Source organism: Delphinus delphis, chromosome 9 (assembly GCF_949987515.2).
Source record: "Delphinus delphis chromosome 9, mDelDel1.2, whole genome shotgun sequence".
In the NCBI taxonomy this organism is placed as follows: Eukaryota; Metazoa; Chordata; class Mammalia; order Artiodactyla; family Delphinidae; genus Delphinus; species Delphinus delphis.
In genome coordinates, this window is record NC_082691.1 from 72,127,063 (window position 1) to 72,140,803 (window position 13,741).

The 13,741-nt window shown below is 39.0% G+C and overlaps 1 protein-coding gene across 8 annotated transcripts in view; it reads left to right on the forward strand.

The window, feature by feature from the left end:
- The first annotated feature begins 254 nt into the window (after window positions 1-254).
- The window catches only part of FOXP2 (forkhead box P2), a 532,381-nt gene continuing 518,894 nt past the window's right edge, over window positions 255-13,741 (forward strand). For 6 of the 8 annotated variants that reach the window (XM_060020757.1, XM_060020762.1, XM_060020763.1 and 3 more), the window contains exon 1: window positions 255-639. The gene's annotated coding sequence lies outside the window, so the exon portion shown is untranslated. The other 2 variants (XM_060020760.1, XM_060020758.1) reach the window with 2 other exon arrangements.

Here is a 13,741-nt window from a genome sequence, read left to right on the forward strand (position 1 = left end):
GGGGAGGAGATAGGTGGATGGGGGTGACAGGCATTCTAACCAGCTGGTTCCAAACCACTTTGGGGATCAACAACAACAGTCAACGTTAACAACGCAAAGTAAAACAAAAATAAACAAGTGGCCCAACAGTACTTCAGAATCCTCGGAGGCGTCCCTTCCCTCCGCCCGCCCCTCCGAGAAGAGGCGGCTCGGCGCGCAGCGTGTGTACAGTTTGCATTGCCAACAACACGCGCGCGCGGCCGGGTGCGCGCGCCCGCCAGAGCACACTCACACACATACACACATACACACACACATACACACACACGCACACACACACAGAGATCCGGGTGGGGGGAGCGGCAGCGCGAGACAGCGCGAGCCTCCGAGAAAGCGCGAGACACGCCGGCGCGTGCAGCTCTGCGGCGGCCGCAGCGCCCCGGCTTGAGCCCAGCGCAGCCCGCCCTTGAGCGCCGGTCCGGGTTATTTATGCGGCGGCCGCGTCCGCCAGCTGCGGCTTCCTCCAGCCCCCACCCCGGGCGCGCCCCCACTCGCGGCAGCAGCTGCCAGGAATCGCGCGTGGGTGTGTTGTTTGGGAGCTTCTGCCTCGGCGCCGCGGGTGCCACCTCCCGGGACGCTGCCCAGGCGTCTTCGGTCGCGGTAAGTTTCTTTGCCCTCACTGTGGCGCGCTTCACCTCCGCCCCCCAGCCCGTCCCAGCCACCTCCACCCAGGGCCGGTCTGCGTGCGCCTTTACTCTGCTCCGCGCTCCTCCCAGGGCGGTGGCGGCGGCGGCGGCAAAGTTTCGCCCCAGTCGCTGCGCTCGGTGCGGCGCGGCGCGGCGGGGCGGGTGTGACATGTGTCAAATTTCGGCTCGGCATCCGGGTCGCGTTCCGGACCCAACATCACCGCTTGTGCTTTTTCATTTTGCTTTGTGATGTGGGGAAGGGGGAGTCGAGAGAGGGGAGGTTGCTGTTGCCTCACGGACGATTTTTAGTTTTGTATGTGCCAAGTGTTGCCTTGTCTGGCGACACCGCGGCTGGAGGAATATGTGTGTTGAGACGCCAGTTGTGTTCGTTTACTCTTTTATTTCTCTTGTTTGTTGTCTCTTCCTCTTCCTTCCTACCCCTCCTCCCGCCCCCCCCCTCCCCGAGAGGAGAAACGAGAGTAAGAACATCTGGCGGTTGGGCCAACTTTACTGATCCAACTGCTGACCTTTATTTATTCAATGGGGCAAGTGCACGCTTCTGGTCTCAAAGTTAGACACTTCAGCGTACAATTCACAAGTACTTCTCTGGAATGGGAGGCGGAGAGGGGACAGTCCTGCTTCTCCAGCGAAGAAACTCCTGGCCCCTAGTGACGCTTCAGGATGATCGTGCATCTCGACTGCTGCCCCCGATCGCGCTCTTTCCCCTGTCCACGGTTAGCAGGAGCCGCTTCACCCGGGGTCTGTCCTACTCTTATTTTTATTCAGCTTTGGAAAGGTCTCCCCACTCTGAGGGTGGGTTTGGGGGTGAAATCCCTCTTCCCGGTTCTTCAGGGAGGGCACGAGGGAGGGGCGCAGACACCTTTCGGAGAAAGGGAGTGTTCTCGGTTGGCTTTTACCTGTAAATCCGCGGAGGCCCCGGGCGAGCGGAGGGCGGGCGCGCAGGGTTGACTTTGACCCCGGGGGAGCGCGGGTCCCGACGTCCCGTAGCGCTCGCGGCGGCGCACGTGCGGCGGCGGCGCGGGCTGGACCCGCTAGGTGGCCGCGCCCGCCGTCCGCACGTCTCCCGCGCGCCTCTCCCCGCCCCTCGGGCCGCAAAGCGCCCGGACGCCCGGGCACCCGGACCTAGGGACTAGCGTCTGCGTGGACCCTCGCTTGCCCCGGGCGTTCGGGTCGGCCTAGAGCAGGGAGGGAAAGTTGCCCTCCTATCCTCAGACCCTGAGATATCTTAGGTAAGTCTCTCAGGGCACCTGGCGCGCGGGTGAAACTCATTAGGAGTAACGGGAGGGAAAGGCACGTGCGAGTCTCGGGCATTTGAGAGCGGAACCAGTGCGCGCTTTGCACGCGGACTAGGCAAGAGAGGCCCAACTGGACACCGCTCGGGGGGGGCTCCTCAGACTCCGGAGTCCCCAAGGAACTAGACCCATCTGTGTATTTGTTTATTCAGCTTTGTAACCAACAGTTTTAAACCACTTAATGGACAGCTGCTGTCTGTAGTGCTCCTATCCCCCCCGCCCCGCCCATTTTCTCTCACCACATGTTGAAATCCAGTCAGTTTCTTGATCTTGAGGATTGTTCCTCGAGTCCTGTCTGCTCCCAGGTGGTCAGGCTTTCGCGACGTGTGAAAGACCTGTGGGAGTGTGTTAGGTGTGTACATTTGTAGTCGTCATGGATTCAGAAGTGCTGAAAGAGCTACCTTCCCCAACTTGTCCAGAGCCTGCTTAGAAGAATAATTAAGTAGTAGCAGGTAAGCCAAGGGGAGAAAGTGACGCCCTGGTGTCAAGTAGCTCAAGTGGACGATTTCCAACTGGAAGTATTTCGGGAGATTAACTTTTAGAAAACAAAAGTTTGCCTGGAAGGCACATCTTTGCACACTCTCCTAACTCAAATAGTTTGGTTAGGCTTCAGTGGAGACAGGAGGGGTGTGTTTAATAGCACGTCTATGCTAGAGGTCAAAACTCAGAGATGAGCTTTCAGATATTTTCGTCTTCAATTTTGCATTGTGGTGTACCTCAGGAAATGTTTTATGTTGTCAAAAGGCCTGTTTATCTTTTCTGTCATTGTGAGTTATGGATAAGTATATTCTCAGTGTCCTGGAATTTTAAAGTGTAGTGTTTGTTTAATACTGCTAACCAATAATTTACAATTTCGATTTAGTTGTATATGTATTAATAAAGTGGGTATAAAGTTATATACACTATGGTCATTAGGGTCATAAAATTTCATTTCAGCTTTAGAGCTTTTAAAAGTTGTTTCTTTCCTTCCATCCATCCTTCCATTTTTATTACTAAACTACACGCACGTTCAGTAGTTGTTCAGTTCAGTTCTTCTCTAAGAAACCCACTATTTCATTGTTATCTAAAACTTAAGTGAAAGAAAGGTTTAACTGTGATAAAGTTACTGACTTTTAAAGAGGAGACTAGAAACCTGATGATACATCCCTGTTGGTAAGTGACAGAAGACACTCAATTTTAAAAGATCATCTTAAATTTCACTTTTAAGTACAAGAATACAAAAAAAAATTAAGGGAATAATTTTTAACATTCAATTTAAATGTGAGTACAAGTTTTTTTTAATACATAGTTTAAATTCATCACTATGATGAATATTAAAATAGAGCAATCAAAGGGAAATGTATACAAATAACAGTTATGAGCTATTTTAAACTATCTTTCAAAATTCCTCAACTTATACATTAGGATTCAGATGATGGAAATTCTAGAACTGAATATTGTTTTCAAGTGAAAAGAGACCTATAATTACATTATGATAGGAATAGACTTATGAATAGTTATATCTGAGTAAACTGTCATTAGAGTTTTATTTCTTTGCATTGATGGTAGTACAGTGGTATTGCTTTAAAAATAAAGTAAAATAAATCTTTGTGATATTCTAAAATCCTAAAATAGGGGAAATTGTTGTATGTGACACACCAAAAAATAGGAAAAAATGTGAACATTAAAATTACAGAAAAACTGTAATGAGAAATTATATTCCTTTTGTACAAGCAAAAACTCAGAAACACAAAACAACTCTCTTTGCATAACTATTAAAATTGTACTTTATGAAAAGTATATTTAAATATGTGAAAATACCTTCATGGCTTGATTGAGACTTTTAGAGCATATAATAATATGTTGAACATAGCCAAATTTACCAGACATTTTTATTTCAAGAGAAAATGTGAGGGTTACGGTACTTCATTACATAAAAGAGATATTGTTTGTGTTATATTTAAAGATTTATAGCTGCTCTGCCTCATCACCCTTGTCTGTTTCTGTGTGGACAGTCTCATGTTGTGTCAACTATTAGTTATAATACTGATAGAAAAGTGAATGTTGGAAGTGGTTATGTATTTTCTGTCTCTCTTAATTAAAATAGAAAGAAACCAAGGGGGTAATGGCAGGGTGGGATGAATTGGGAGATTGGGATTGACATGTATAAACTGTTGATACTATGTATAAAATAGATAACTAATGAGAACCTACTGTATAGCACAGGGAACTCTACTCATCACTCTGTGGTGACTTAAATGGGAAGGAAATCCAAAAAAGAGGGGATATATGTATACGTATGGCTGATTCACTTTGCTATACAGCAGAAACTAACAGAATATTGTAAAGCAACTATACTCCAATAAAACTTAAAAAAAAAAGAGACCATTGACTTGTAAGAGAATATCACTAAGAAGTTCTCTTGGCATGAGTGTTGCTAAATAAAATTGCAAATCACAGTTGAATTCCAAAATAATATCAGTTGCATTACAGTCACTGAATACTAATTCATGGCACAGTTTTTTTTTTGTTTGTTTGTTTTTCTCTTTAACTTTGTGACAGATGGTAGTGATCTTAGTGATAAATGAATGGATCTAAAATGTTCTAACCAGTGCCCAGATTCATACTGCCCTTTGATAAAAGAACGTTTATTTCTTAAATTAGGCCCCCTAATTAGTGTATTTTAAGATTTGCATAGATTTTGAAAGTGACCTTGTTTATGTAGTGCTTAATTCATAGAGTTCTAACAAACTTGGTCAAATCCAACCCAGAAAGATTGTTGTTTATCTTCTTAAGCCTTCTGAAAGGTGCTTGAAACTTTCCTTAAACATATTCCAGTGCTTATGATCCACAAATAACCTAATGCCTAATTTGAGTTTTATATGCCATAGTTTACATCTCTTCTTTTTTTTAGATGACATGAATATTTGCTTAGGTCCAACTACTTATCTCTTAATATACTTGGACTCCAGTCATATCACTTACAGAGTGTTATCTGTAAAGGTAACACTTTACAGGTAAAGGTAAAAATAATTTAAAGGTAAAAATAATTTAAGTTCTTTAGGTTTGTTTGTTTTTTTCATGAGGCTTAGGTCATTTTCAGTGCTTTCTTATGGAGTTGTTCCAAACTTTAGCTTCTTCATTTGTCCCATAACTATTTTGTTTTTTAACACCTTGACTAAGAATAGTTAGGAGGGTTGATTAAAAATAACATTACTTTGTTTTTAAGTCCAGCATTGGTTATATGAAAATTCACTACTATTGAATTTCATAAATACTAATAAGTAGAATAGCCTTTCCTTGTAGGTGTTCCTACCTACTAAAATAAATGGTACTTACTTCCACTTGCTTATTTCCTTCTGCCCTGTCATTACCTTTGATGTATTTTTGTATATACTCTTTTGCTCTGCACAGTGTTTTCATCTATCCCCTGTCTGCAATTTTCCAAACAAAATGAACAAAAAAAGAGAGTAACTTTGCTGAAATATAAAGAGATATTATAGCTAAGAGGTTAACATTAGAATATTGAGTTGCTGGAGAGAGGTCCTTAGAGAATATTTAGATTTGTTATGTTCCAACACTATTAATGTTAAAATGAAAAAGTAAACCTATGTGTGTGTGGTGACTTATTTTCAGTAATGGTATTCATTTAAACTATTTTTTCTCTAAATAGATGCTTCAGTGATTTGCTGTTTTCTCAAACGTGATATTGTTAAGTATTGACCTAATTATTTTTAGGAGCATAATCTCAATTTTATAATTGGAGTGACTAGGAATTTGTGTTTATCTATACAGAATTTTGCCCAGCAGCCAAATTAACAGAATATACCTGTGCTCTGAAGTGAGGTATACTTGTATCACCCCTATTTCATTTTAAAGCAACATTATATTTTAACAGTTTATAGCTTATAGTTCACACTGAATCCTAATACTTTTTCATTTTGTGATTGTGAACTTGGTTCACTTTCTCTAAATTGACTTGTATTCGTTCATTTGTTTAGCTTCCTTACCACGAACAATTTGAATTCTAAAATTCCCTCAATTTATATGATTTGTGTAAAATTTTATTAAAAATCCATTTTCTCCACAAATTATCTGTGGAGTGCAGGTTCAACCTTTTGAATTCCTTGATATTTGAGATATGTGTTCTTTAACTTTAATATACTCTGTTGATTGAATTCAGCTTCCCAGTCAGTTGTACACTTCTTTCTTTCTACAATCCACCAAGGGTCTCGAGAACATACCTTACCATTATATTGATAAATATGTCATATGGAGCTGACATCTTCATTCCTTTCTGCTGTGGCAAATTATTTTCATTAGCAGGAGCCAATAAAATTTAAATGTTGAAAAAGCACATTGCTGTGAAGCAGATGAGTCCCCAGGGGTTTAAAGGCTCTCAGCATTTTTAGTTTATTAAGGTTCCTCAATTTCCTTTGATTTCTATCTTGGAAACCTTAAAATATACTTCGCGGAAGATAACGTTGATTTGAAATTTATTTAAGTTTTTAGTGTTTCTTTTTAAAGCTCTTTCTAACATAAGTCTAAAAGATTTGTACCATGAGAATATCATAAAATTAAAGAAAAAAACCAGGTTAAGGAAATTAACTTTAAATTCCTCAAAGAAAGGATGCTACTACAAAGAACCTAAAGTTTTCCTGGTATTCATTTATTTCTTTTCTTCTCCACTTTTATGATGGCATTTTCTGTGAAATATTTTTTTTTGCATTATTTTTGTTTTGGTACACATACAGAACCACAGCCATCATTTTGCAACTTTTTCTCCGTTTAAGAAAAAAAAAAAGTTTCTTAAAGTGTATTTTAGGGGGTAAGAAAAAAATCTGTGGTAGGCGTATTTCAGAGAAAGCGTTTATAAAATGTCTTGCTGGCAGATAGTGTGGAGAAACTTATAGTACATTAATCCAAATATCTTAACATCTTAGCATATGTAGACTGTCATAAAATCATCTCATTTAAAAAAAAAAGATCCCCAACATCCTTAAAAGCTATTCCTCACCATTACTTCACCCAAATTTATGTTCCAGGATTTGGTTGAGCTATATCTGTGTGCCTGCAGCTAGCTCTTCACTTCCTTTTTGTCTTCGTTTTTTCCCCTTTCTCAGTCTGTCTTTAGTTGAGCTAAATGGTCCCCCCAAATCTTGTTTTATACATCTAGTTAGTACACCCCCAACCAGTCTGATCAGACAGGCCATCAGCAACTCCCTGAATTGTGGCAGCAGCTGCTTATTTATCCCCTTTCTTCTCCCTCCAGGCACCACAGTTTATTCTCCATGTAGCAGAGTGATCTTTTGAAGATATATCTGTTTGATTATGTCACTCTTTTGTATAAACCTTCCAACAGCTTCTCTGTCTCTCAGAATAAAAGACAAAGACCTTACATAAGTCCATATCATTTGACACCTGCTACCTGACAGTATTTTCTATCATTTTCCTCTTATTCAGTCAACTCTAGACACTCACTTCCTTGACATTCCTCAAAATGGGATCAGCTGATTCCCACCTCAGAGTTTTCCTCTCTGTTCTCTCTGTCTGGAGTGCTCTACCCTCAGGTATCTTCACTAACTTCAGGTCTCTGCTCAAACGTATCCTTATAAAAGAAGCCTTCTCTGACCGCCCTATATAAAATAACAATCCTCATTGATCATGCACTGTCACCTTTACTATACGTTATTTTCCCCCATAGCACTATCAGCTGACTTTAAAAAGATTGTTTATTTATCATCTGTTCCCTCAATGAGATTGTATATTCCATGGATCCAAAGATTTTCATTTGGGCACTGTTCTAACCCAGTGCTTAGAACATGCCTTGTCCTTGGTAGGAGCTCTAAAACTACTCTTGATCTGAGAAACAATATGACATTTAACTGGAAAGTTGTGAGTGGATGTTCGTGCTTTTGTGTGACAAACGCTCAATAGTTGAGTGCTTCAATATAATAATGTTTAGCACTGTTTAACTGACATTTAATCATATGCCTCATCATTATATCTTAATATGACTAGCATAAGTCACGTGTATAGATGTTTCTAATGGCTACACTATGAGTACAATACGGGCATTCCAAGTAATTCTGGGGATCTTCTGTGAGGAAAGAGGGAGGAAAATGGGTTAAGTCAAGGTCTGTTGTGAAACCTTTAGATTTAGGTAGCTTTACTTTTTTTGCATTGGCACACACATCATAGTTTACAACGTGTCTTGCCTTTCATCCTTTCAGTATCTATCTTTAAACAGAGCAGGTTGTGGCTTTATGATTTGCCGGAAAGTCCATCTTTCCAAATTTAAAGTCCCACTCTTTAGTTTGCTCACATTGCTTTGGGACATCTTCAGCTAAGGCCTGAATAAGTGATACAACTCTCCATGTAACACCACCCACATACACAGATCATGTTCTCATAAACCTAATGTCCTACAGAGCCCTCTCTCACACACTGTGTCCATATTTAAAATCTGCATTAGCTTGCTCAGCAGTTTTGTTCTAAATACCTTGAGAAAGAGAAAGGAGTCTATAATCTCTTCTATTGGTAATGAAGGAGGTCTCTCTTTGCCTGCTTCATCTCATTTTTCTCTTTTTCTTCCCTCCTCCTGACTGAATTATGAGATCTTTCAGAATACTTCTGATCTCTTATTATATCACGAGTGAATGTGTGGTCCTTGGGAAGCTGAAGCAAGGCAAAGTGGGGCTTTATTACATAATTACCCCACTTTTCCCTTTTTAAAAAATTACTAACCTATGCCTTCTGCCTGTTTTATCCTGGTCCTTAGGTACCCAGTGCCCTCTGTGTTGCCATCTAGCTATTCCAAGTCCCAGTGTATTCTCCTTTCCTTGTTCCAAGTAGGAAATTTTGTATTAAAGACCTTGTCTGATAATAGTAATGCATATTAGAATGTGAACGAAAATGACTCCTTCTGGAAAGCATAATTATTATCTCAGATAGTAAAACAGCCCGCTTCGTTTACTGTTCAGAGTTCCACATTAAGTGCCAGGAGACCTGCATTCTGGTCCTTGGTCTGACTTTAATTATTGTGCAATATTGGGTGAGTCATTTCCTCCAAAATTAAAAAGAGACTGGATTCGTTTTTAGGTTGCTTTCAACTGAAACCTTTTATGAAATACATGGAATCAAATTTGAAGCTGTGAACAGGTTCTCTCTTACTACCATGTAAACACACATGTAAGAGTGACTGGGAGAAAAAGATAATTCCTAAAATAAAAACAATTAAAACCAGCAAAAAATTACTGCAGATAACTTTGTTTACGAAGCTCAGGAGGCTCCGTTAAAATGTGAGAGTATTTTTCTTCAGTGGTCTTAGCCCGCGTGGGATTCTCACATCCCTCCCCTCCTTCTGAGTCAGGAATGGAGCCGCCCCTTATTTAACCAGGATGATGAAACAAGGAGAGGAGAAGTGAGTGCATGTGGAGTTGGTCATGTTAGGGTTGAGAAAAATAAATAACCGCCTGGCATCCTCTTCCCTGAAGCGCATACCATTAACATCCCATAAATATTAATTTCTTCACAATTTTGCCTCGGTCCTGTGCTCAGTTATATATTTAGCTGGTGGTGGCACCAATCCAGAAATAAAATATGGAGTTGGATGAGCTGTTTGATAAACTTTGTCTTTCCAAAATTAGAGCTCTCCTTTTTAATGGACCTTACACACACACCTGAAACGTTGGGTCGCCTCATGGTCCAGTCTGTGCATTGTGCTACGTTACAAGGAAACATAACTCCCAGCTGTAGGGGTGCTGCGTGTCTTGGCTGTAGTTTGGCTTAAAGGGTGTGACCCGAGGTTTTATACAGCGTACCGCATAGGAAGCTTGGTCCCACGTTTCTTGAGACATTTTTTTTTTTTTCTTCTCCTGGGAAATGCTGAAAAGTCTTTAGAGCCTCGTCTAGGTTATTCCTTCACTGTTTTGCTGTCCCGTCCCCCAATCATGCAATGCGTGCAAGTTACACCAAGTGCACATACCCCGTGAAGTGTGCCGTCCCATGCATGGTGTTGTGTCTTTTCTCATTCTGACCATCAGCCTACTATGTAGACAAATCAGGAGTGTAGCTACAGATTACTTCTCAGAAGGCAGGGGATTATAAACTGTGGTCGTTTTTAGCAGTGATGTAAGCCTGCAGATGTTCACTTTTCAATACATTTTACCTTGTTGTATGTTACAGAGAATGTATACTCCTGTAACTAAAAATAAAATTCATTTGACAGTCTCACTTTGTGTTGTCCCAAATATAATAATTTTAAAGATGTATTTTCTTGATCTATTTATAATATTTCTCTACTTCCAGAAAAGTATGCTTTTAAGTTGCCCTCTTATCACTTCCAATTCTTTGCTCTTTTGTAATTTTCAGTAATTTCAAACTATCTCTAGTCCCACATGTCTGTTGCTCAGACTATTCCACAAATAGAAGAAAGGCAATGCAGTTTGTCATTTCTAATAGTTATTTGATTTTACATATCTGTTCTCCTTGATATCTCTCTAATGGTGTCCTAGAAATATCTCGTTCCCACTTGGCTGAAACGATGCCAGATTCTGAAGTATGACCAAGTACATGCTTACTCATATAACTATATTAAAGGAACATCGTTATTATAAGTTTTTTTTTATTTTGAGAGACAACTTGTTTTTCTGACTATATAAGATCAAATTTTAAGAGCAATTGTACAGTAATAGAGAATATATGGTAACAAGATATGAATACATAATTAATAAAATATTTAATGTTTATTTTCTTATTACTAGAATTACATTTTTATGAGAGGACATTTAAAAATAGAATGTGAATGATTAATTTTATTTTTACATGTTACCTATTTATAAGACAGTGAAAATATATTTATTTTAAAAAAGCTATTTGGCTATACATTTGATATTTCATTTTTAAATAAGATATTGGTCACTGTATTGTAGAAATGATCCTGATAAGTTTCTATCAAAATTGTTACCTTCACTGTGATTTATTAATGATACAAATGATATTTTAATTGCTCATCTTTACCAAGTTGTTTTAATACCTTTAATTTTTTCCATTTTTCAGTTGAACTGTGGTTGATGTACAATATTGTGTTTCAGGTGTATAGCAAAGTGATTCAGTTATATGTTCAGATTCTTTTCCATTATAGGTTATTACAAAATATTGGATATAGTTCCCTATGCTATACAGTAAATCCTTGCTGTTTATTTTATGTATAGTGGTATGTATCTGTTAATTCCATACTCCTAATTTATCCCTGCCTCCCCCTTTACCCTTTGGTAACCATAGTTTGTTCTCTATGTCTGTGAGTCTGTTTCTGTTTTGTAAATGAGTTCATTTGCATTATTTTTTAGATTCCACATATAAGTGATGTCATATGATACTTGTCTTTCTCTGCCTTACTTCACTTAGTATGATAATTTCTAGGTCCATCCATGTTGCTGCAAATGGCAATATTTCATTCTTTTTATGGCTGAGTAGTATTCCATTGTATGTGTGTGTGTGTGTTTAAAAACACCACATCTTCACTCATCTGTTGATGGACGCTTAGGTTGCTTCCATGTCTTGGCTGTTGTAAATAGCACTGCTATGAACATTGGGGTGCATGTATCTTTTTGAATTAGGGTTTTTGTCTTTTCTGGATACATGTCCAGGAATGGGATTGCTGGATCATATGGTAGTTCTATTTTTAGTATTTTAAGGAAACTCCCTGCAGTTTTCCAAAGTGACTGCACCAATTTACATTCCCACCGATAGTGAAGGAGGGTTCCCTTTTCTCCATATCTTATTTATTGTTTGTAGACTTTTATTTTTTTTAATATGGTCACCCCTTGCATGGCTTGCAGGATATCGGTTCCCTGACCAGGGATTGAACCTGGGCCACACAGCAGTGAAAGCCTGGAATCCTAACCATTAGGCAAACAGGGAACTCCCTATTATTTGTAGACTTTTTGATGATGGCCATTCTGACCAGTGTGAGGTGATACCTCATTGTAGTTTTGATTTGCATTTCTCTAATAATTAGTGACCTTGAGCATGTTTTCATGTGCCTGTTGGCCATCTGTATGTCTTCTTTGAGAAATGTGTATTTAGGTTTTCTGCCCATTGTTTCATTGGGTTGTTTGGGGTTTTTTTGATATTGAATTGTATGAGCTGTTTGTATATTTTGGAAATTAAGCCTTTGTCGGTCACATCATTTGCAAATATTTTCTCCCAGTCTGTAGGTTGGCTTTTCATTTTGTTGATGGTTTCCTGTGCTGTGCAAAAGCTTGTAAGTTTGATTAGGTCCCATTTGTTTATTTTTGCTTTTATTTCTTTTGCCTTGGGAGACTGATCTAAGAAAATATTGCTATGATTTTATTGTGATTTATTAATAACACACACCATGTTTTAATTGCTCATCTTTACAGAGTTGTTTTAAGCTCTTTAATTTTTTTCCATTTTTAAAGATAATTTACATACAGAAAAATTTGCTTCTTTTTAACGTACAGTTCTATATATTTTGACAAACATATATAGTTGTGTAATCACTACCACAATTAAGATTAGGAACAGTTCCATCATGCTCCAAAATTTTTTCATACGGTTTTTAGTCAACCCCTCCTCTCATCCTGTAGTATCTAGTAACCACTGATCTATTTTCTATCCCTAGAGTTTTGTTTTTTTCAAGTCTGTTTTTTGGGGGAGGGGAACAGTTTTTTTAATTGAATGAATTTGATATGTAACACTGTTTACATTTAAGTTGTCCAGCATGTTATATATTGTAGATGATTGGTATTGTAGCCATATCTATCACATCACAAAATTATAGTGCAATATTGTTGTCTATATTCATTATACTGTGTATTAGATCTCTGTGGCTTATTTACTACTGCTTCCAAGTTTGTACCCTTAAACAACATCAGTCTTAAACCCCATCCCCCTCTCTTGGTAACCACCATTTCGGTCTCTGTTTTTTACATGTTTGACTTTATTAGATTCCATATTTATATGTGGTGTCATACAGTACATGTCTTCCTCTCTCTGACTTGTCTCAGCCTAATGTGCTCAGGGTCCATCCATGTTGTTGCAAATGGCAGGATATACTCCTTTCTCAAGGTTGAATAATATTACATTGTGTATGTATATATATGTATATTATATATATATGTATGTATTACATTCAACTCTGGCTTATATTTATACGTCATGCAGTATGTAGCCTTCTGAGGCAGGCTTCTTTCACCTGGCTTAATGCATGAGATTCACCAATATTGTTGTGTATAACATTTTTGTCTTTGCAAGAATGTAGTTGCTTGCTCCTGTCATAAGTTCTGAGGAGTTTAGAATTCTCCTCTCACTTTTTTATTCAAATATATGTTAATTTAATATATCCTTAAATTTTATTTTGGCTTATAAATTGGCTTGGCTTATGGACTAGAGACTTTACTAGTTAATCATTTCTGAGAGTTAATTTTGTGGTCTTCTCCATAGCTGTCTACCCTCATTTCTGTTTCCACCCCTAATCTTTCTCTTGCTCTCATACTTCATTCCTTCGTTTCCACAGGTGTTTGCTCTTCTTGTCTTTTCACTCCTTGTCATCTGTTTGACTGGTTGAAAGATGTGAGACCCATTCAGGTACCTAGTTTTTAAAGAAGAAAGCAGCTTATTATGAATTTCTTAATAATACTCATTTATTCATTCACTTATTCATCAATTACTGCTCATCCACCAATCTGTGTATGTGGCAAAAGAAGTAAGAAGGATCCAAGAATCCTAGAATTGAAACAAACCTTTGAGATCATGAAA